Raw genomic sequence first — 22965 nt, 5'->3', positions numbered from 1 at the left:
AAACAAAAGTCACAAATCTAACATTAATCTAGGAACTTGCACGCTAGGCCTAGATTATAAAATGTGTACGATAATGCGAGAGGCAAAGTTTTGTAAAGTCGAGCCTGGCTCTGGAGGGCAAGTACGCAATGAGTGGGCAGACATGACATGGGGACTGACCTCAGATGAGACGGAAATACAATTGTATAGTCAAAAAATCTGAAGTCAAGTACGACTCTAAGTGGAAAAGGAAAAGAGACAAGTAGTGCGAGAGACTGGTAAAATCCAGCACAAGCCAAAATCCAGTTCAGACTGAATGAAATACATTAGTGTTTGTGAACTAATCGAAACAGTTACTTTAAACAGTGTGAAAAACTGTGAAGGTGAAACTGTGATATGGACAATGAAGTGCTAGTATTGAACGTTCAACAGCGGTAAGGACGCCAAACGCCAATATTACGCACGAAAAACTGTGAATTTGCCTATAAATGTGAACTGTTAACGTGAAGTGAACCCACAGTCAATATTTTTGGGACAGACTGTAGTTTCAGTGAGCACAATAATGCGAGATTGGAATGCGATGCGTGGACTGTTGCAAAACAGCGACCGCAGAAACGGCGAATGTTTGTGCTAAGCTCGTATTGGGACACTCACCAGTGCCTGCGAGTGCGGCGAAAACAAATAACTTTGTCAAGAGAAAAACTGACGTTGTAATGGAAACAGTATTGCATCAAAACTTCATTCACGGGAGAAGGTCCATGTCATGTATTCTGCAAGACAGTGCTAGCTTGACACTCGGAAACTGGCGAAAACTTAACAACTGCCGCACTAATAAATGCTTCTTTCCCACTAGCGTAACCATCCGCAGCGGGAAACAAATATTACGTTGGTTGTGTGTATGTTTCATGTACTACGTCGGAGATGCGTAGCAGAGCTGACTCCTGCCAACAAGAGCGGGGGGCGAATATCATCCCACTCCGCCACGCCCGGCCGAGACAGAAGCGCATCGCCAACGGTGCAGCCGATCAGCTGATTCTGACGTTCCGCGACGGCGAGACACACGCTGGCGTCGAGCGGGCGTTGACCTCTCCGCAGCCGCCGCGAACGCCGAGCACCGAACACACCAACCGACGCCGTCGCGAGCCAAACGTCGCGGCGTAGATCATCAACGACACCGCAATCAATTGTTTTAATGACCTCATTTTTTGCATAGTGCAACAAAAATATTTGTATGCACATTCTGTACTTCAATGACATTCCAGAAACAATTAAGTGAAAGTGACCAAAGCAGTTAGTCTGTCGCTCCGCCGAGGTTTTCCCCAGGTTTCCCTACGGCCGCGCCAAATGGGGAGCGAACAGTTGACACCCCTGGGACTTCAAATATTCCGGACTAACTCGTGGTTGTATACCTTGAACCTCATCTGTATTACACTTTGTGGACAACACACCTCAGTAATTTAACGCTTTAAATATACGATGTGACATATGTAAACTGTGAAAGAAAAATCTGCGTGTGGACACGGTGGACATGAAAGAGGAAATATTTATGTCAAAAACACGAACATTTTTTATGACATAAACATTTCGGGGGGCAATATAGCGTCCCCAGTGCCATATTACGAAAAGACAATATTTATAAAGAAGACATTCATAATTTGTAAGAGATTTTTTTTTTCATGTAGCCTTAAAATAATAATTTCTCTGTGTAGGTTTAGATTGCAAAGAAATAATTTATGACAGAATGATCTAAAGAGACGCCCAGTTACACTCTTTTGTTAATTTTTTAGTCGACTTCACTTCTTCTTCGCTTGTCTTGAATGTGTCTAGAGGGACATCTTGCGTGTGCTGACGAATGTAAGCATATTTGTATGAGTTAAGCATATAATATACTGATTTAATATTATTGTTCACTTTTAATTTGTAAGAGGTGATCCCGATTTCATGTCCGCCTTCCTTGAATTAACCTGCATTCAAGTAATTTACAGCTCAACAATCGCAGCGGCCGATGCAGCCAACGACGCCATTACGTGGCGATATTAACTTATGAAAATTTAACGGAAGCTGAAAACTCGCCCACTATTAGCATAATATCAATTTTTCTCCACAGCCGCACGAAGTTGCAGAAATACTTAGCTTTAAGATTCTTATTTTCAGTACCATAGCTGAGAGCCAGAGCCAGGACTCCGACTACAATACAATGGTCAACGGAGGTAAGAAAAATACTCTCGCGCGTGTGTGGGCCGCAATTTTAATTAATAACTAAAGATTTCTTGCTTTAAAGTGAACTGACTAGCCGAGGAAAGTAATATGAAAAGTTTATTACATTGTTCAACTTAAATATCATTTTTATTAAGGCCCACCACGTAAGTCGGCAACAATCAAAAAATAATAATAACAATAATAATATATATATTAAATTACGACGGCCGACGGACGCGAGATTCGGTAATTTTCACATCTGTCAACACCCGCTTTCTTTTGGATTGGAATTATTATATTCTTCTTGAAGTCTGAGGGAATTTCACCTGTCTCATACATCTTGCTCACCAGATGGTAGAGTTTTGTCAGGACTGGCTCTCCCAAGGCCGTCAGTAGTTCCAATGGAATGTTGTCTAGTCCCTGGGCCTTGTTTCGACTCAGGTCTTTCAATGCTCTGTCAAACTCTTCACGCAGTATCGTATCTCCCATTTCATCTTCATCAACATCCTCTTCCATTTCCATAATATTGTCCTCAAGTACATCACCCTTGTATAGACCCTCTATATACTCCTTCCACCTTTCTGCTTTCCCCTCTTTGCTTAGAACTGGGTTTCCATCTGAGCTCTTGATATTCATACAAGTGGCTCTCTTTTCTCGAAAGGTCTCTTTAATTTTCCTGTAGGCAGTCTCTATCTTACCCCTAGTGAGATAAGCCTCTACATCCTTACATTTGTCTTGTAGCCATCCCTGCTTAGCCATTTTGCACTTCCTGTCGATCTCATTTTTGAGATGTTTGTATTCCCTTTTGCCTGCTTCATTTACTGCGTTTTTATATTTTCTCCTTTCATCAATTAAATTCAATATTTCTTCTGTTACCCAAGGATTTCTACTAGCCCTCGTCTTTTTACCTACTTGATCCTCTGCTGCCTTCACTATTTCATTCCTCAAAGCTACCCATTCTTCTTCTACTGTATTTCTTTCCCCCATTCCTGTCAATTGTTCCCTTATGCTCTCCCTGAAACTCTGTACAACCTCTGGTTTAGTCAGTTCATCCAGGTCCCATCTCCTTTAATTCCCACCTTTTTTTCAGTTTCTTCAGTTTTAATCTACAGTTAATAACCAATAGATTGTGGTCAGAGTCCACATCTGCCCCTGGAAATGTCTTACAATTTAAAACCTGGTTCCTAAATCTCTGTCTTACCATTATATAATCTATCTGATACCTTCTAGTATCTCCAGGATTCTTCCATGTATACAACCTTCTTTTATGATTCTTGAACCAAGTGTTAGCTATGATTAAGTTATGCTCTGTGCTAAATTCTACCAGGTAGCTTCATCTTTCATTTCTCTCCCCCAATCCACATTCTCCCACTATGTTTCCTTCTCTCCCTTTTCCTACTCTCGAATTCCAGTCACACATGACTATTAAATTTTCGTGTCCCTTCACTACCTGAATAATTTCTTTTATCTCATCATACATTTCATCAATTTCTTCATCGTCTGCAGAACTAGTTGCCATATAAACTTGTACTACTGTAGCAGGCATGGGCTTCATGTCTATCTTGGCCACAATAATGCATTCACTATGCTGTTGGTAGTAGCTTACCCACACTCCTATTTTTTTATTCATTATTAAACCTACTTCTTTATTTTCCATCAGTACTTGAAATCATTCTGACTTTTGCACATTATTAATTTCAGGTATTTCACTAACCTTTTACCTGAACGTTTACTCTTTGGTTTTTAGATCATCCTTACTTTTACATGCTGCTCATATTCTACATTGTCGTAGTAATCTCCATGTGGTGCTTCTATAACCCTCAAAGAGCCTAATGGTTCTGTATCATCAACAACTTGTCCCATGAAATATACCTTCTATTCTTTACCTATATATTTGATCAACATTAATGCTTGTTTACAGTTAATAGTTACATTGTTGTCACTCATCCAATCTGAGCCAAGAATAACATTCATGTTCAGATTAGGGATTACTAAGCATACACTTTCTGTCATATACTTTCCAGTTTTGAATGACAAATACACTTGTTTCCTAATGGGATTACTCAATTTTCCTGTAGCACTAATTATCTTTAACCCAGGCACAGGCATATCTGCAATATTATTATTCTGAGCCAAATATTTCCACAGTCTCTCTGCAATGCCTGTTACTTCACTCCCTGTGTCTAGCAAGGCACACTCCTTAATCCCATATAACTTCACTTCAATAACTAGTTTGGTTGACATCTTTACTTCCTCTTCCCTCAATAAATCTTGTTCTATCGCTTCATCAGTCCATTCAGTCAACATACTGTGAACTATTTTATTAGTCTTATTGGGTGATTTCTTCCTTCTGTCTAACTGATATCCATTTGGAGGTATCTGATTTCCGCTAACATCTGATTCAACTGACCTCCCCTGAACTAAATCGTAACTCTTATCTAGGGGCTTCTTTCTTTTCTTACCTACATACTTATTTTGTGGTATCCACTGGTTTTTCCTTTCTTTCTGAAATTCATCTATGGCAGATCTCTCATCTTCCTTTATATATTTCCTCATCACTATTACTGGGCCACAGCAGAAGAGTCCACGTCGCGGCCCTGGAAGGGCTACTTGTAGTCCTGCTGATTCTGCTACCACCAAGCCATTACAAGGAAGAACAAAATGCATGACGACTCTCATCATCGATCCTTCTTAAGACGACGTTTGACTATCATCTCCATAAATGTGGAGGGATTATCACCTGCTAAACAGGATATACTGGCTGATTTGTGCAGATCGAACGAATGTCACGTCCTATGCCTACAGGAAACGCACCGAGGCCCAAACAGCAATAGACCTAAAATTTCGGGCATGAAACTGGCAATCGAACGGCCTGACGATCAATACGGAAGTGCAATTTTCATACGAGAGGGAGTAGCCTACGACGGGTTTCAACTTTCAGACAAAAACAACATTGAACTTCTCAGAGTTGAGACTAATCATATGACAATAACATCAATATATAAGCCTCCAAATACGCCATTCGAATATGACCTGCCGCGCAATATTCCCCTTCCCACGGGCAGTATTGCAATGGGTGACTTCAATAGTCACCATACACGCTGGGGATACAATGAATCTAATGAAGACGGACTCAAGGTGGAGACATGGGCAGTTGCTGAATCACTCTGTCTCATACACGACGCCAAACTCCCCCCATCTTTTAACAGCGGCAGGTGGCAAAGAGGATACAACCCTGACCTCGTCTTCATCAGCCAGAACTTGTAACTGAGTGCGTGAAAGATGTCCTGGGTCCTATTCCACACTCCCAACATAGACCCATCAAACTCACAGTTACTTCAGCAGTGGTGCCAGTGCGGATTCCATTTCGACGAAGATTTAATTTCAAGAGGGCAAACTGGGAACGTTTCGCAATTGGAATCGACGAAAAGCTGCAAGCTCTAGAACCAACACCCAGGAACTACGATAAGTTCATAGAAATCGTCCAGAATGTATCAAGAAAGTCTATCCCTAGGGGCTGCAGAACGGAGTTTGTACCGGGCCTAACGAAAGACAGCCGGCAACTATACGATGCATATAAGGAAAAGTATGAGGAGAACCCATTCTCTGAAGAAACTCTTGAACTTGCAAATGCACTTACCGACCAGCCAATCGAGAAGCGCCGAGAAGAATGGCAACATCTAATTGAAAGTGTAGACATGAAACATTCTAGCCGGATTGGCCTGGAAGACAATTAAGAAGCTAAATAATGACCCTAAGCAGCAATCGGAAGTACCAAGAGTAACAGCCAACCAAATAGCGCACCAACTCGTTCTTAATGGGAAAACGAAGACTCCAGCAAAAACCATCCCAATAAGAAGTGGCGAAAGTGACACGAACTACTACAGCCGTCCATTTACCACCGAAGAGCTAGAGTCCGCACTTAAATCTCTGAAACCTGGCAAAGCAGCAGGGCTAGACGACCTTAGGAATGAACAGATCCTTAAATTTGGCGAGTACACGAAAAACTGGCTGCTCCTACTTTTCAATACCTGTGTCCGGCTAAACAACATCCTGAAAATCTGGAGAAAGGGCAAGGTCATAGCCATTCCAAAACCCGGCAAACCATTGGACGAGCCAAAAAATTTCAGACAAGGTGTTCGAGCGCATGCTGTTGAATCGACTTGTGCCTAATATTGATCATCAGATAATTCCGGAACAGGCGGGGTTTCGCCCTGGGAAAACTTGCACTGGACAGGTCTTGAATCTTACCCAGTTTATAGAGCATGGGTACGAGAACCGTCTAATTACTGGAGCCGTACATGTCGACCTCTCATCCGCATTCGACACTGTAAATCACAAACTGCTGCTCACTAAAATATACGCTATGACTAATGATTTCGGGCTGATACAAATTATATCAACTCTTCTCAGCAACAGACGGTTCATCCCTAGGAGGGAAGCGAAGCCGATGGCGTATCCAGAAAAATGGACTACCCCAAGGCAGTGTCCTCGCACCCACTCTTTTCAACATATATGTGAATGATCAACCAGTTGCACCAGGGAGTAGGAGCTTTGCTTACGCGGATGATCTTGCAATAGCCGTGCAGGGTCAGAACTATAAGGACATAGAAATTAGCCTTACGAATGCCCTCAACGGTCTAACGCCATACTACGAAGCCAACTGCCTATGCCCGAATGCAGCAAAAACATTATCCTGCCTATTCCATCTTCGAAACCGAGACGCCAAACATACCCTAAACATCACGTGGAACAACCAACGGATTGCGTTCAGCAGCACTCCTTGTTATTTAGGCGTCACCCTTGATCGCACACTTACTTACAGACATCATGTAGACAAGGTCAGGGGCAAACTATCAACAAGAAACAACATTCTGAGTAAGCTCATCTCCACAAAATGGGGTGCCGACCCACATACTTCACGTACGTCGGCACTTGCACTCTGCTACTCGGTTGCTGAATATGCTGCCCCAGTTTGGGAAAGATCAGCGCATGCGAAACGAGTGGATCCTCTGCTGAACGATGCCTGTCGCGTAATCACGGGATGCCTAAGACCCACCCCGGTTAGCCAACTTTATTTGCTTAGTGGCATAGCTCCACCCAACATCAGACGAGCTACAGCAAGCGAAGCAGAGCGCCTCAAGCAGCTGCGCGACCAGCGCCATCCTCTCTTCAGACAAAACCCTCCACACACACACGTCTAAAATCAAGACGGAGTTTCCTCACCTCAGTTCAACCGATCGAAACCTCAAAACAAAAGGCCAGATTGTCAAAATGGAAAGCAACACTGCCTACGGGAGACCAGGTACCTCTAATCTCACCCAACGAACAATTGGCCTCTGGCAATGAACTAAAATCGCCATTATGGAGAACCCTCAACCGCCTACGAACTGGGGTGGGCAGATGCAACATAAACACGTGTAAATGGGGATACCGAGACGGAACGGACACGTACCAGTGCGGACAGACCCAAACAATGGACCACCTCCTGGAATGCAGCAACATTGGGAAGTGTGCAGGAAAGAAGATCTGGCAAATGCTACGGCAGTGGCAGTTAAATGCGCTGAATTTTGGCGGGACGTGAAATGATATATATACTATGTTTGTCTTTATATGATAATGTGACTCCCCATTTTGGGTTTGTTTTATTTATACATATGTGTATTGTATTTGTATTTGTGTGTATATGTAATATGTGGGTTGTCTATGGCTTGGACACAATTAAATAAAAAAATCACTATTACTTTCATTATACCTGCCCCTTTAGATTAAAAATATGTCTATTTGGTGTTATGGGGTTTTTCGGTCTGTAGCTTCTACACAGTCCGATTCCTGGACTTTTTCCAACATTCCCTGTCCAATATATGGTGGATGTCCTATACTTCCTTGCCTACAAAATTCACTGATCGTATCTTGCTGACTATTTTCTCACTCTTTGCCTCATTTGCATCATATTTCAATAAATCATCACCTAGTAGTTCCCCATCGTCCATTACATTTCTATTACATAGCTCAATTTCATTCACAGTAGCACATATACTAATAATCTCCTCATCCTTATCCTCCCTATCACTGTCGCTGCCTTCAATATGATCGCTGGAACTGTCACTATCCTCTGACTCCTAACTATAATTCACAGTGGCAATATTACTCTCAATATTGTCTGCTGTATTCACATTACACCTTTCCTCCATTTTCTCTTGCCTATTCTTCACATTCTCTCCCTTTTACTTCCCACATTCAATTACATTTGCACCTAAATTGCCTAATGTATCCATCCAGTGATCATATTCCTCAGTGTCTACATTACCAGTAGTGTCACTGGTTTCTATTATAACACTTACTACTATTTCACCAGTGCTACTGTTCACTGCTTGCTTTATGTATCTGCAGGCATCACATACTATCTCTCTGAGAACACTATTCGGATTTTGGAATATTCTTTCCTTAGTTTTGTATTCCTCTAGTGGCAAAATATCATCATGTCTACCTGATAAGCCTTCCTTAGTTTATGATATGTCTGCATCTCCTGTTCTCTAAGCATTTCAGGCAAACCCTGTACCCATTTTAATTTAGGTTCCCATTCTCTCTTTCCCCATTACTTTATCTCTTTGTCAAACCAAGTGTACTATTTATCATTTCTGTTTTCAAATACACAATTAATTTTTGTCCTTTCAATCTGCCTTTCACAATAAGATCTGTTCATCTTGAACACCCTTTTATTAGCCTGCCTTTGGTACTGTGGGGCCCTATCATTTCTATCTGCTTCAGTTCGGCCCATCGCTGTTGCAGCCAGTTGTTTCCCTGATCATCATCTAAGTAATAGGTCCTGGAACTGTAACTACTTCTATATCCTCACCTTCTTCCATCTCTCCTATCTCTGTCTGAGATCACTGCTCTTACAGTATATTGCACCACTTCATAAATGTCACTAGATGAATTTTACTTTTTGGGTCAAAGTTTTGTATTTCCATTCTTAACTGATTTTGGCTTGATACATGGGGAGCTAACATACTTCTGTTCTATACAATGGTAAACCTTTCCTACTGATGATTTACTTTTATTATCTACTTCAGTATTTATTTTGGTAACAGTTTCATTTAATCTCTCAGCTACAGATTCTCCAAAGTCCTGAATTTTAATGCCAGTTTGTGTTTATATTTCCTGGACAGTAGTTTCTACATTGCATATTCTTTCCTGACAACTAACAGTCCTTTCACTAACTACCTTCACCTGTTTGTTACTTATTCATTTTCTTTCTGGTCAACAAACTCCGTTACCTCTTCCTCCAATTTCTCTTTTTAATGATTTGTAAATTAAACCCACCTTTTCGTCTAACTTCCTGTCCAGTAGCGTAACCTTATCTGTTAGTATTTGTATGGCCTATTTGTGACTGTTGCTGCTTCAGTAGGATATATAACTGCCTTGTCCACCTCTTTTTGGTCTGAACCTATTTTTTCCTGTTTTACATTCAAAAGTGGATACATAATTGAATCCTCTGAACTTCCCTGGTCGATGTGTATTGGCACTTACTTCACTGTTATAGATTCTATGCCCTCTGTACTTAACGCACTATCTTCTACACTGTTAATGTTTCCATTCCCACCAACTGCATCCAATATGTCCACCTCTCCTAATAGTCTATACTACTCTCCTATTGACTGCTTGTCCAACATCTTGAAAAAACTTTCTAATATTACTTAACCAAAACAAGAAATTAATTTTTAAAATGTTTCGTATTCACATCTTCAAATTAATGTCTGTACACTTCCTATACACTGTTCTTACCTCAAACTTCTTTAAAATTTTGAAAATGGTTCCCAGTTTTGTTTCCTAACTTCAGCAAAATCGTTGCAAGACTCGCCAACACATTCACTACATGCGATCTCCATGTAAGAGAGTCCTGTCAGCAGGAAGTCATGTGCGATGTCTCACCCAAATCTATCCTTGTATGGATTAGATTTCTCCTATGAATGACCTTGGTTGGCGATCAGACTTGTAATAATAATGAGCGGACACTTGCATGCATTAAGACCTCAGTGTTGATTTCACTAATCGCTCCACACACTGCAGAGCTAAGCTCTTACCACACAACCTTTAATTTTGATTACCTGTAAGTGATATAGTAAGTTGACAAGCAAACAAGGGGGAGGAGAGCACACAATATAAGCTATAACCTCTGTGAAAAAGCGACATACACTGCATATGGACAATATGGATCCTACACATGTATTACTTTCGTTACTGCAGCAAAAGACACTTTCATCAGTACAGTATAAATCTATTTTAAACTTCAGACACTTTTATGTACAATAACACTTAACTGTTGAGCAAAAAGATCATGCTAAGGACTGAAGATGCATGGCTACTATGGTGGTGTTACTCTTTTTGTGTACAATAAACATCTTTCTTTAACATTATCTGTACACATGATTGACCACTGACTGAAAATGAGTTTTTACACTGATGTTTCCCAATAATTTTCAACATGAAGAAATTTTGAACGGTTAGTACTTCAATGCAACATAACAAAAACACTTTCCTGCACTTTTGTTGAAACATAAATTTAGTCTGTCACACGCCATGAATAAGTAAAATCGTATATTCTGAACACCACAGTAATAATCTTTTTGTAGTAATAAAAATGAGCACAGTACATTGTCTTCTGCAGCCACCTTTATTATGCTTGTCAATGTAATAAAATAGCTGGTACTTTGTACACAATCTGATCCTTTGCTTAATATGGCAATAATAATTTTAAACACCTTATATAGGCCTATGTATAACCAGCTTATGTTCTGAAAATGTTGCTGATTAAATATCACAGTATGTGAAAAGGACAGACTAAACATCTACTGAAATAACAGCAGTGTGATAAAATTTGTTACTTTTTAACACTTGACTTGTATTAACTAGTACAAGAGGATAACGAATCACCACTTTTCCAATATATCCATCACTATGAGAAATAGAATATGTTAAACTTCACCATAGAAATAATCCTTTTGTGATGTTGACGTCTTTCCACTGGCCCTCATAATAACATTAACACTTCTGAAGCTTCGTTGACAAATACTGTAAAATTATGTGTAGCAATAATTTCCCGTCCATCCAAGCCCATTTAAGAATGATTGCACTCATTTAAATCACCACAGAATATAATATGTGGCATCACACAACACACTACTTCACAACCCTTCCGACTCACAAAGAAGACTGTTCTGGAACTTTTTGTTGCACGTTTTCCTGCTTTACCCTTCCATGGGGGAGTCCTTTTAGATTTTAACTTAAGCCTAAAGCCATGACTCGTTACAGCTTTTATTACAATGGTTCATTATACTTTTAAAACTAAGATCTATTTAACAATATCTAGAGATTAATGCAAAAAACATTATTTACAGCTGTAAATTTAAAACATAGTTACAGATTATTCGTTGCATACTTTGGTAGTTGGTGGCAGCACCTGAGTGACAAGCTGCCTTACTTTACCCTGCTGCCGTCAGGTGGCATATGCATCCTCAGTGATATATCGCCTCACTGCTTGCTTTATACAGGTTTTTACAACTGCCCTACTACTGATCGTATTTTTAAGCTATGACAGAGAATAACGAAATAACTTCCATAAAATGAAATGGAACAATTCCTACACTTTTTGACGTATGCGTGTGCCATTACACACTACACACCGTTAGTTGGCTTGCGAAGTATGCTGTTGATGTAGATGTGGAATGTCGGAATCTCAAGTGACGATTAATCATACATTAACCTTATATTCTAGCATCCTGTAACTCATTGCATTCATGAATTAAAATATTTACACTTTTATTTATCGATAATTGACTTGGACTTTCCAATCCTGTTCCTTGTCCATGAGACCTACGTCTGCAGGTCGAAGCGTCCAGTGCAAAGTAGTTCCAGATACCTTACCCTGTTACAAGAACCTGGTGGTTATAACAAAAGTGCAGCTACCCACACTGTCCATTGTGGGGTTTAATTATTGCCTGGCCGGCCGGAGTGGCTGTGTGGTTCTACGCGCCTCAGTCTGGAACGGGCGACCGCTACGGTCGGAGGTTCGAATCCTGCCTCGGGCATGGATGTGTGTGATGTCCTTAGGTTAGTTAGGTTTAATTAGTTCTAAGTTCTAGGCGACTGATGACCTCAGAAGTTAAGTCGCATATTGCTCAGAGCCATTTGAGCCAATTATAGGCTGGCAGTGAAACTTGGTGGATATGCCAATGCAATAATTCAGAACTGATTTATGCTGGAAACAATTAGTTCCAATTTTGGCCACCAGGTGCAAATCTGGCCCTGTGACTGAGGAAGATGTATAGAAATTTTTCCATATGTTATGGATTAGAAATGGGATGTGGGCAGAAAAGTTCAATCAAGCAATAAAGGCATAATATTGATTTTATTGTTAATCACCACTTACACAATTTGTTCAATTGCGCACCAGAGACATCAACGAGATTCTGCATCTGTAAAACGATGTGATCAACAATTGTTCATGGCATTTCAGGTGAGAACTGAGCAAAGTGTTCCTCTACACTGGCCTTCAGTTCAGGCAGAGACTGAATGTATCCCTGGTAAACACGTTCCTTTAGATATGTCCAGAGCAAAATTTACGTCGATTCAGATCAAGTGAGTTTGCATGCCCTGCATCAGGAAAACTCTGGAGATAATATGTTTGTGGAAGGTTGCATCAAGCAGATCTCTAACTGGGCAAGCGACATGAGGCATTACTCCACTTTGCATGAAAACAGTGGTTACCACCACAGTTGTGTTCTTCCAAAGCAGGAATCACAAGCTGTACAAGGAGGTCTTGATAACATGCAGATGTCATGGTACACCTGACAGGCCCTTTGGGTGTGTTCTCTTCAAAGAAGAATGGGCTGAGAATAAGTGTACTTGTGACTCTACACCTTACGGCCACATACCGCAAGGGCAATGGCTCTTCATGCACAACACAAAGTTTAACAATACCCCAAATTCATCAGTTCTGAATACTCACTGCATCCTGTAGTGTAAAATGTACCTTGTCACTCCATAGACCAGCCACATCTAATCATCATTGATCCATGCCAGAAACAAAATACCAAATTCAGAATGTTGTATGAGATCGTGAGGTTTCAGTTGCTGCACTGTCTGGGTCTTGTATGGGTGTAGTACAACAGACTACAAAACTTTCCCTTCAGTTGACCATAGGAAAGACGACTCTAGTGACACTGAACAGATGCAGACATACCCTGGGCATGCACTGCATGGTCACAGGGACGATTCTAGAAGTCGATCATGGAGGGGCTAATGGTGGGTGGGGGCAGACTTTGGGGGAATGGAATATCCCTTAACAAAAGGAGAGTTGGGGTCCTCCACCGACAAATTGGTAAAATTTGGTGTGGCTTAAAGTAGTTTTTGGTAACTGTTTTGGAGTTCAGGGTAAAAGCGTGTCTACAGAATGTGTGTGCCCAGGAAAATAATACAATTTGACCCAGATGTCTGGCGATTTCGAAGTTTTTGTCTGGGGTCAACAATTTAAGTGTTGGTAGGCATACCTGGCATATTTATCATCCTTGATATTGTAAGTGGTACTCATACATTAACATACATCCAATGTATATTAATAAATAATAAGACACCCATTTTAAGTTAAATTATATTTATTAGTTTAGATAATAAGCTATTTGCTGCTCTTATTCTTTTGTTAAGATGTGTTTCAAATACATTGCAACCCATATTGCTACATAATTATAAAAATTATTTAATCTGTTGAAGTAATATATTCGCTGATTTCTGAAGTCATTTTATCCATTGTAATATGATATTCCATTGGGAGGGGGGACCTGCATGGTCACTTAAAACAACAGGAATCTCATTAATAACTTCCGCTGGAAAAGGACACCTTTCTCTTCCATGTGCCACATCAAGCTCCAATTTAACGACATTTGACCTCTCGTCGGGCCTTCCAGTCAGCTACACTCTCTCACTGCATCAATGTTATCGCTTCTGATCATTTAAAACAGTTTCACTAATGGTGCACAGTCTCTCTTCCTGGTAAACATACTATCCATTCACATTATGGCTTGTCGAATGACAGTGTGGAATCACACCATCATAAGAACAGTGTACACTGCCAGATTTGCACCTGGTGCCCATAATTAAAACTATTTTTTCCAGTATAAAGCGGTTCTGTATTAATTCATTAGCGTATCTTCCAAGTCTGGCTGCCATGCGATAATACTCAGCATAAGGGCCCTCGCAAATCACGATAGGTATACGTTTTCAGGAAAATTTCATGCACTTGGTCCTTTACGTCTTGATAATTATAAATAAAATATTTGTTGTACTAAAGAAAATTAGTAAACAGACAAATAACATTGGAAATTCAATAAATATTCATGCAGATACATGTGTTTTTTCATTATATTACCTTTCAAGTGTAATATAAGTTCAATAATATAACCAATGTTGAAAAAAATATAAATCATTAAAGATATTCTGTCCAGCAATCTATGGGTTATGGAGCTTGAATGTTGAGCACATGATGGTCTCTTTCTCATGCTCAAGATCGGAGTGCGCCAGAACATTATCACATGTAAAACTTCTTTTACCATTTTCTCAAAACTGCCTGAGTAGTACACCTTACTATTTGGATATTATGTTACGTTAATGGACTACTAAAAGTGTGCAACATTTTAAGAAAATACATTATCCAAATATCATGGCCTACCCCTGTAATTCTTGCAACATTTTAACCAATTCTTGATCCATATTGGTGAAGGTAAGCCTAATTTTTCTTTGCCATTGCACACACCATATTGCTGAAAAATGTACTTCATTCGAATGATTCACTCTCTTGCAATAGTTGTACAGAAAGTCGGTATAGTACTGCAGCTGCTGTAGTTATTGATGATGTAGTTGAATTGAGCATTTGCATTTAGGCAGTCGGTAAAACCTGGGAATTCTAATTGTACTGATGCCAATCTTCTATCTGAAAGTAAGTGACTGTTGATCTTCCATTGTCGTAGTGGCATGGTAAGTTACAGAAGATGGAACAAATAATTTGTGTGATTCAGAATCACTACTGTAGTTCCTAATTTTACTACAAAAGATGGATAAACAGTAAAAAAACAAAAGACTACATAAGCATGTTGCTGTCAGAGTTGTTAACCACACTGCAGTTTTGAGATCAAAACAAACGCTATATCCCTCGCATTGACTCCTCACACTAACAATGTGCGTCAAATGATATATCACCACAGTATGATATTCTACAATATTTGTCATTTAACTGACTGGTTTTCAGCTCTTAGGCCATCACCAGGTACAAAGATAAATATATGTATCTGATGGCGCCTTAACAGTCAAAAATAATAAATACACAAGTATCATTAGTTCTTCATTAAAAATTTACAAAATATTGTACTATGTACCAGTGAAAGAGGTAATTGATGCATCAATCAATATTTATAATTCAATACATAGCCGCTTTATCTTATTCATAGTATTTTTTCCTTCCTAAATATTAAGTAACATAAACATCAATGGTATTTTTCTCTTCATTTAAGGAGACACATTGTATAAGAAATTCGTCGAAATTTGACATTTTCTGTTTTCTACTCCATAATGTACTTTGGAATTTTTTGAACATTTTGTTATGTAATACATTGAAATCAGACAACTGTGCGACCTTCAAAGAACAATTTGAATGTTGATGTGTGACTCAAATTTCGCCACTATGCATATACTGCAACATTTGAGCGGTCGTATCTTGGGAACTACACAGTCTAGAAAGCTGTGAATTGCTTTATTTTGTGCCTTCTGCTGCGTCTCAAAAGTTGACGTTGCGTATAAACAAATCAGTCCTTTGTTTCTGATACTAGTTTCCGTTGAAAGTAGTGTGATTATCGGCTATTTTGCTTTTTATACGTAACTAAAATGACTAAGCGTAAAAGTAACTTCAAGAAACGAAAATTTGCGGGTAACAGACACGTGAGACCTGAATTTTCTTCTGAAGTACTTGAAAACACATGTGCTCGCAGTGAAAAAATCACGATAATGTTTCTGAAGTGACCACGCACTCTAGTGCATCGAAAAGGAAAGTAACTTTAGAAATGGATGAAAGTGGTAAAACTAATGACATTATGGACAACGTCATTATTGATCTGCAAATCCTTGCACAAGTTCTTTCTGAAACTATCTCTTGCTGTCTTTATGAGTATATTGGAGTTGGAGTAGGTATTGTGTCTAAATTAATTATTAAATGTCAAAAATGCAAAAACGAAAAAGCAATTCATATTTCATCAAAATGTTCAGGTAATGAACTGTATGAAACTAATGCGAGACTGTTCTATGTCCTTATATGCATTGGTAAAGGTGCAAGAGCTGGTAATGTCCTCTGCACTGTGTTGAATTTGCCAAAACCACCTTCAAGGTATACAAAATATGTAACAGCAATTGGGGACTCTGTAAATGTTGTGGCTGACGATTCAATGCTTGCTGCTGCATCCGAATCTGTTGAACAAAATGAGGGTGACACAGACGTCAGAACTGCTCTGGATGGATCCTGGCAAAAGCGTGGGTTAGTTCTAAAAATGGTTTCACATCTTCAATAAGTTTTGACACTGGAAAGGTTTTGGATTTTGAAGTTCTCCATAAGTACTGCCAAGGTTGTATAGTGAACCAGAAGAACAGAGTCCTTCATAAGCGGCAGTGTATAAAAAATTATGATGGCACAAGTGGAGGAATGGAGGTAAAAGGAGCAGTTAACATTTTCCAGCGTTCACAGAAGGAGAGAGGTATCAGATATGTGACTTACTTAGGTAACGAAGATAGCAAGACTTTCATTGCAGTACAAAACAGTAAGCCATATGATGTTACTATGCAAAAACTTGAGTGTGTAGGACATGTCAAGAAAAGGATGGGAACACGTCTGCGTAACCTAAAAACCAAGGTGGGCAACACAAAACTATCTGATGGCAAGACAATAAAATGTGCTGGAAGACTAACGGAGAAAGTAATTGATGTGACAATTTAGAGAAGATGAAAACAGCTGAGTGGAGCACTTTCTTTCATCGAATATCAACCAATGAAAAGCAATTTCATGCTTTGTGACCACCTCCACCAAAACTTGGTGTAAATATAAGCAAGCTGAATTTTCTGGCACCCTGCGTGAATTTACATTAAACATTCTCTTCCTTTGGCGGTAATCGAGGCAATCACACCTATTTACAGCGATTTGGCAAATCCTGAGGTACTAATGAAGTGTTCATATGGGAAGACCCAGAATGTGAATGAGTCCTTCAATAATATTGTGTGATGCCATATCTCTAAAAATGTATTTGTTGGCCTTATGGCTGTAAAGTTAGCAGTGTCTGACGTAATAACTTTTAATGGTGGGTACTATGAAAGACTTGAGTTCTGGAGAAGTTAGGGGTAAGATTTGGACAGAACACAGCTAAAGGACTGGGGGAACTGGATGAGCTACATGTATGTGAAGCAGAGTTAGCTGCACAGCAAATGATAAAAGAAGCAAGAAAGAAAAGGGGGAGGCAAGCACTGGGCTGTTGTGACACTGAAGAAGACACAGACTATGGGCCAGGGCAATTCTAGTGCATAGAAGATGCAGAAATGCAAGTCTACATAACAATTTGTAATAAAAAAAGTTTTCAACCTCAATATCTCTGAATCACATTTTTTGCAGTAAATGACCCATTTTCTAAAAAAGTACTGATGGTAGAGACATGAAATTTTCACAGCATGCCATGTATGAGATTCAACACATATGGAACTAGAATAATTAAAATATCGTGAGTTGTTTTGTTTTTTATTTACAAAACTCTGTCAAAAATTGAATGTTTGAAAAAAGAATAACATGCCCTATGGTACAATTTTAGTAATAATTCTAGTTCAGTGTATCTAGAAAGGTGCATTCAATAATTATGGAAAATTGTAAGTTGGTGTCTTAAAAAGTTTCCAAGATAATAGGTCACAAAATTTTATAATTTAATATTGGTGGCATAGAACATACAATGTCCCCTTAAGCTGACTTTCTCATTGCTAAAAACAAGGTTAACATATCTAATGAAAATAGCTTCATTAACTTATTTTCTTATTTAAGCACAGTGAAGGCTCTTTCTCTTTTGAGGTATTGTAATACCTAAATCATTTTTCTTGTTGTAGAACTTTCAATGGAAAAAAATATCCAAATAATTATGGAAAACTTGCATTGTTTTATGTGAACATTGGAAAATAATAAGGGAAGTCAATGAAGAGACAGAAGCACGAAATCTACACGAGTGGGCACACTAAAAATGAGTTACCTTTCGATGTTAGCAGATGACGACAGCATCCCCACCTCCCCCAGCCTTCAGCCCCCCCCCCCCCCCTCCCAACTGCAAAGTAAGAACTCTCTTACCAAGAAACTTTGATTTTGTCGTACTGTTCCATCCCACAGCCTGTCTGAATGCTGCCATTTGAAATGCAGTGTGGAATGCTTTGACATTCTGTTGGATGTAATGTGAATCGAACTTAGGGATCCTTCATTAAAACACATTACACTCTCAGTAACAACTCTCTGAACAAAAGGCAACATAGACACATCAACCCAGATGCAGCATAGCTTTAGGTTGGGCCACTTGCAACGATCTGTTGTACATAGCACATCTACACAAATAAATCAGGGAGTGAGGATCACAAGTTAACACATATATGAGGTGAACGAAAACCTGGAAGTTCGAGTTGGAGGTTTTGTAGCCATCACTGCCAAATATAGATGTTGGAGTGCGGTGGAGGAATGTTGGACATGGATGGAAACACTAAGGATGCGCCGAATTAAAACTCGGCCGTGATTTTCAAGTGTTTTATTATTCCCAGCTACAGTACTGCATTCCTCTCTGTCTGCGTCACAGGGTCCTGCGATGCCAAGGACGCCACTTCACTGTCTGCAAAACAGCTTGGCGCAGAAGGGCTACCTCAGCAACCCTTGTAAAGTACTCTGGCGTGCCAGCCGTGTACAGCCGCGGAGTTTTGACGACGTGAGGATGCGCCGACAGCCGACTCAGTGGCCTTCACCTCGGGATGCCTCCCGCATGCATTGGGAGCCCAGAAGAATACCCGTGGTAGCGAGTCATTGAGTGGCCCGTCGCTGGCTGGCTAAGGACCCCGCGTTAGCCTCAGAGGGTCGAACCAGTGACTCGCCATGGACTGGAACGCTGGCGCCCCATCTGCTGCTGCGTACGGCTGGTGGTGTGACACGCCCAGCCTTCCAGGAGAGCTGCAACACTTGAATTGCCCTCGTTAGAAAACTGGCATCTATTTATAAATGGCTGTGTGCCTCTGTTTTGCTAACACGCCACTCCAAGTCATGTACTCATAACACCTAGGTTGGGCCAGTGGGTCTCTTCTGCCTGTAACTTGCGCCATGGAAACCGCTGCATTCAATCTTTTCAGCGGTTCTACGGCCCCATGGCCTCCCTTCTACTTTGCAACTGCTGGTATGCATAACTTACTGTCAACAGGCCGGTGCCTGGCTGTAACTTGTGTGCTCATAAATACTGCACCGAATCTAACTTTCCTATATTAAACGGTGGTGCCGCTACAGTTTGAGCAAAACTGCTCAATCTTTTGGTGCAAAACACATCTGCACATACAAATCATCGCTTGTTGACTGGAAATCACTTCAAATCTGGCGTGCAAAACGCGTTAAGGTCAGCTGTTCGTTAAGTTTGGTGTTTCTCGTCTTTACAAACAGACTGCTTTCTATAATGCCTGAGATGCGTCAGTGCTCTACTACAGCCACCTTTACTCAAGTTGGAGTCACTGCTGTGAAGAAGGCCTACTACCGATGTAATACTGTAATCGGGAAAATACGAATTGTGATCGTTTTGTCTTTACTTGTTGTAAGATGTACAACATCTAATAAAAAGTTTCTCCTAGACATCCAAAGAGTGCTGATCTGTCCGTAAAGGCGTGTTTTCTTTCTCATGTGTTAGTTGGTAATGGTATTAAAAGGCAGTGTGAGTTTGTGAAAAGACAGAATAGTCTACACAGATGTAACATGTTAGTAACTTTCGTGTATTACTTATACAAAATGAGTATTATTATTAATTAAATAGCATTGATCAGAAGTCACACAAATATGTTGTCAACTATGAATTAGTGCCTGTACCCACAGAAAAGACATTGTCTGTCACATCGGGTCAAGCTCAGTGTGAAGATGTGGAAAACCGCAGCCTCTACTGTGCATCACACAAGAAGAGCTGTATGAGACCAATGATTAGTATATTATAGGCAGTACCACAACACTTGCAGAGGAAGTATTTCATAACCTGCTTCAGGACCTTCCAGTACTCGCCAAACCCACCAGTGTCACCAGGAAATGCACACACATTATTCAACATTATATTTGTATGACTGTGTCAACCAGTCACTGCCTGTTCATGTGAGCTACCTCCGAAGAAGCACATCGCAGTGCGAAGAGAATTCGAGAGATTCTGAAAGCATGTATTGTGACCTGGTCCGATAGTCCTTGGGCCTTGCTAATTAACACGGTAAATAAAAAATCCAGATAAATTGGAGTAGGACTCGTGGACTGAGGGTTTTGTGCAAGCTTAATTATGTACACGGTGATTTGATACATCCCAGGAATCGAGAGTCTCTACAATTTTTAAGTGTACCTGATATTGACATAGGTAATATATACATCCACACATTCTTGAGATAAAGGGGTCCTATCAGAAGGACAGGTATACAGATACAGATACAGAAAAATATTTTTTGTGAGATATAATCACAAATTAACAATGTTCTTATTTTTTCTTTACTTGTATTGTGAAACGTTTCCCCTTGCCAAATTTCATGAGTCTAGTTCAACAGGAAATACCCTACAGGTTTAGATGAGTGAGTTTGTGAGTATCAAAATATGACATAAATGGTCATATCTCTTAATCACATTGACTTAGAACGTCGAATCTAGTACTTTGGCAAGAGACCATAGATCTTAAAATGTGACACAACTTTCAGTCTGATATGTATACCCATACCTGAGAGAAGTGGGTTTTAGCAGTCGGACAGACAGACAGACAGACAGACAGATAACAATATGATCCTATATGGGTTCCGTTTTCACCAATAGAGGAACAGGACCCTAAAAATATTATTCATTGAGAATATTTGGGGACTGTAGAGTGCTAAATGCCTGCATTATTCCAGACCACTACACTGTACCCAACATGACTGATTTTAACAGTATCATTAGCAATGCCAAAATATTCAGTGTTATAGACAGTACCAAGGTGTTTTCCCAAATTCCCATGGCAGTGATCACACCATTCAGATTGCCATATGGCCTCAGAAACGCCACCCAAATGCGACAACGATGTATGCATGAGATGCTTCGCAAATTCCTGTCCATATTCTGCAATATGAACGACATTCTAGTTTTCTTGATATGTCTGTCAATGGCGCCACAAAAAAAATCCAGGTTGCAACGAAGGAACAAGTTTATGTATTAAAGATCAGTGTCATGTCTGCTCCAATGTGGACTGAAACAAAAAACAAAATAAGTCACTTCTTGAAATAGAACAATAGAACTTCTGGCTGCTGAAGGCCGGTTAGATTGTCACTGAGTCTAAGTTCATTAAACATACACTTTACAAAATCAAATTCCTGTAGGGAGCAAAATTGTGTAAGTCTGGCATGTAGCCACTGGAAAGTTAAACAAGAATAGATTTACAAGTCTGATACAGAGTCCCTGCCTTCTTTGGCAAGGAGGCAATGAACGCTCTTAAGTCCACAGCTGGCCTCTTCTGGGGTCGCAAAACTGCAGTGATGCATGGAGGTGGCTCTCGAGTGAGAATCCTGATTGATGAAATCGTGGCAGAATCGGTGTCTGTCATTGGAAACTCACTCAGAGTCACCCAGTATGGTCTGGTCCAAATGCTGCCCTAAATACCACTTGGCACTAAATTTCAGCCATGCCTATTTTCAATCATATGTCTTGTGGAAGAGAATAGGTAGGTGTGGTCCACAGCCACTTGGCACATGGGTCCCCTCCTGGTGGAGGGCCAGAATGGGGCCATCTGTCTTCTGGAAAACTATCCCCTGTTTGTTAGGCGTCTTCAAAACACTGAGGTGATGTTGGTTGTTGCCACTGCAGCCGTTAAGCCTCAGTACAGCATCCCTCTCCCCACCTGTGCAGTGCAGAGGAGATGGCGAAGCACATCTCGACGTCCCTGGAGGTGGCATGTAATTTGCTGGCAGCCAGAGCAGATTGGGGGGGGGGGGGGGATGATGTCCACATACATCGGTGTCAGTGCTGACATGGTGAGTGGAGCTTTTGAGGGTCCCTCTAGTAAGCTGGCTCCGATGGCGCATGGCTCTTTCTCTACAACAAAAGAAAGTGGTGGTATCTTGGTGTAAGGATAAGGACTATGGCGCGGCCATAATCAGACATATTTGCAGCACAGTGTGCCATCCTGAAGTGTCTCCTTAGATGTAGCCCTGCCTATTAACTCGGAAATTATTGCCAGGAACCAATGTGTGCAATTCTTAGTAAAATCGAGGGCCCACTCAGAATCTTTAAGTGAAGAACGGTGGTGCTATACTGCTGAGTAGGGGGGCTGTGAATTGTGAAGTGAAGGACAGACCATGAAGTTTCCTGGCAGGAGATGAGGCGTCCTGTGGGGTTGACCTATAGGATAACAGAAAAAGAGTGAGAGCCTCATCCAGAGGATGGTGACAATGTTTAGACACCGAGATTTAAAAATTTGGTCGATAAGTTCCACAAGT

This window comes from Schistocerca piceifrons, chromosome 1 (genome assembly GCF_021461385.2).
Source record: "Schistocerca piceifrons isolate TAMUIC-IGC-003096 chromosome 1, iqSchPice1.1, whole genome shotgun sequence".
NCBI lineage: Eukaryota > Metazoa > Arthropoda > Insecta > Orthoptera > Acrididae > Schistocerca > Schistocerca piceifrons.
This window is presented reverse-complemented; position numbering follows the sequence as displayed.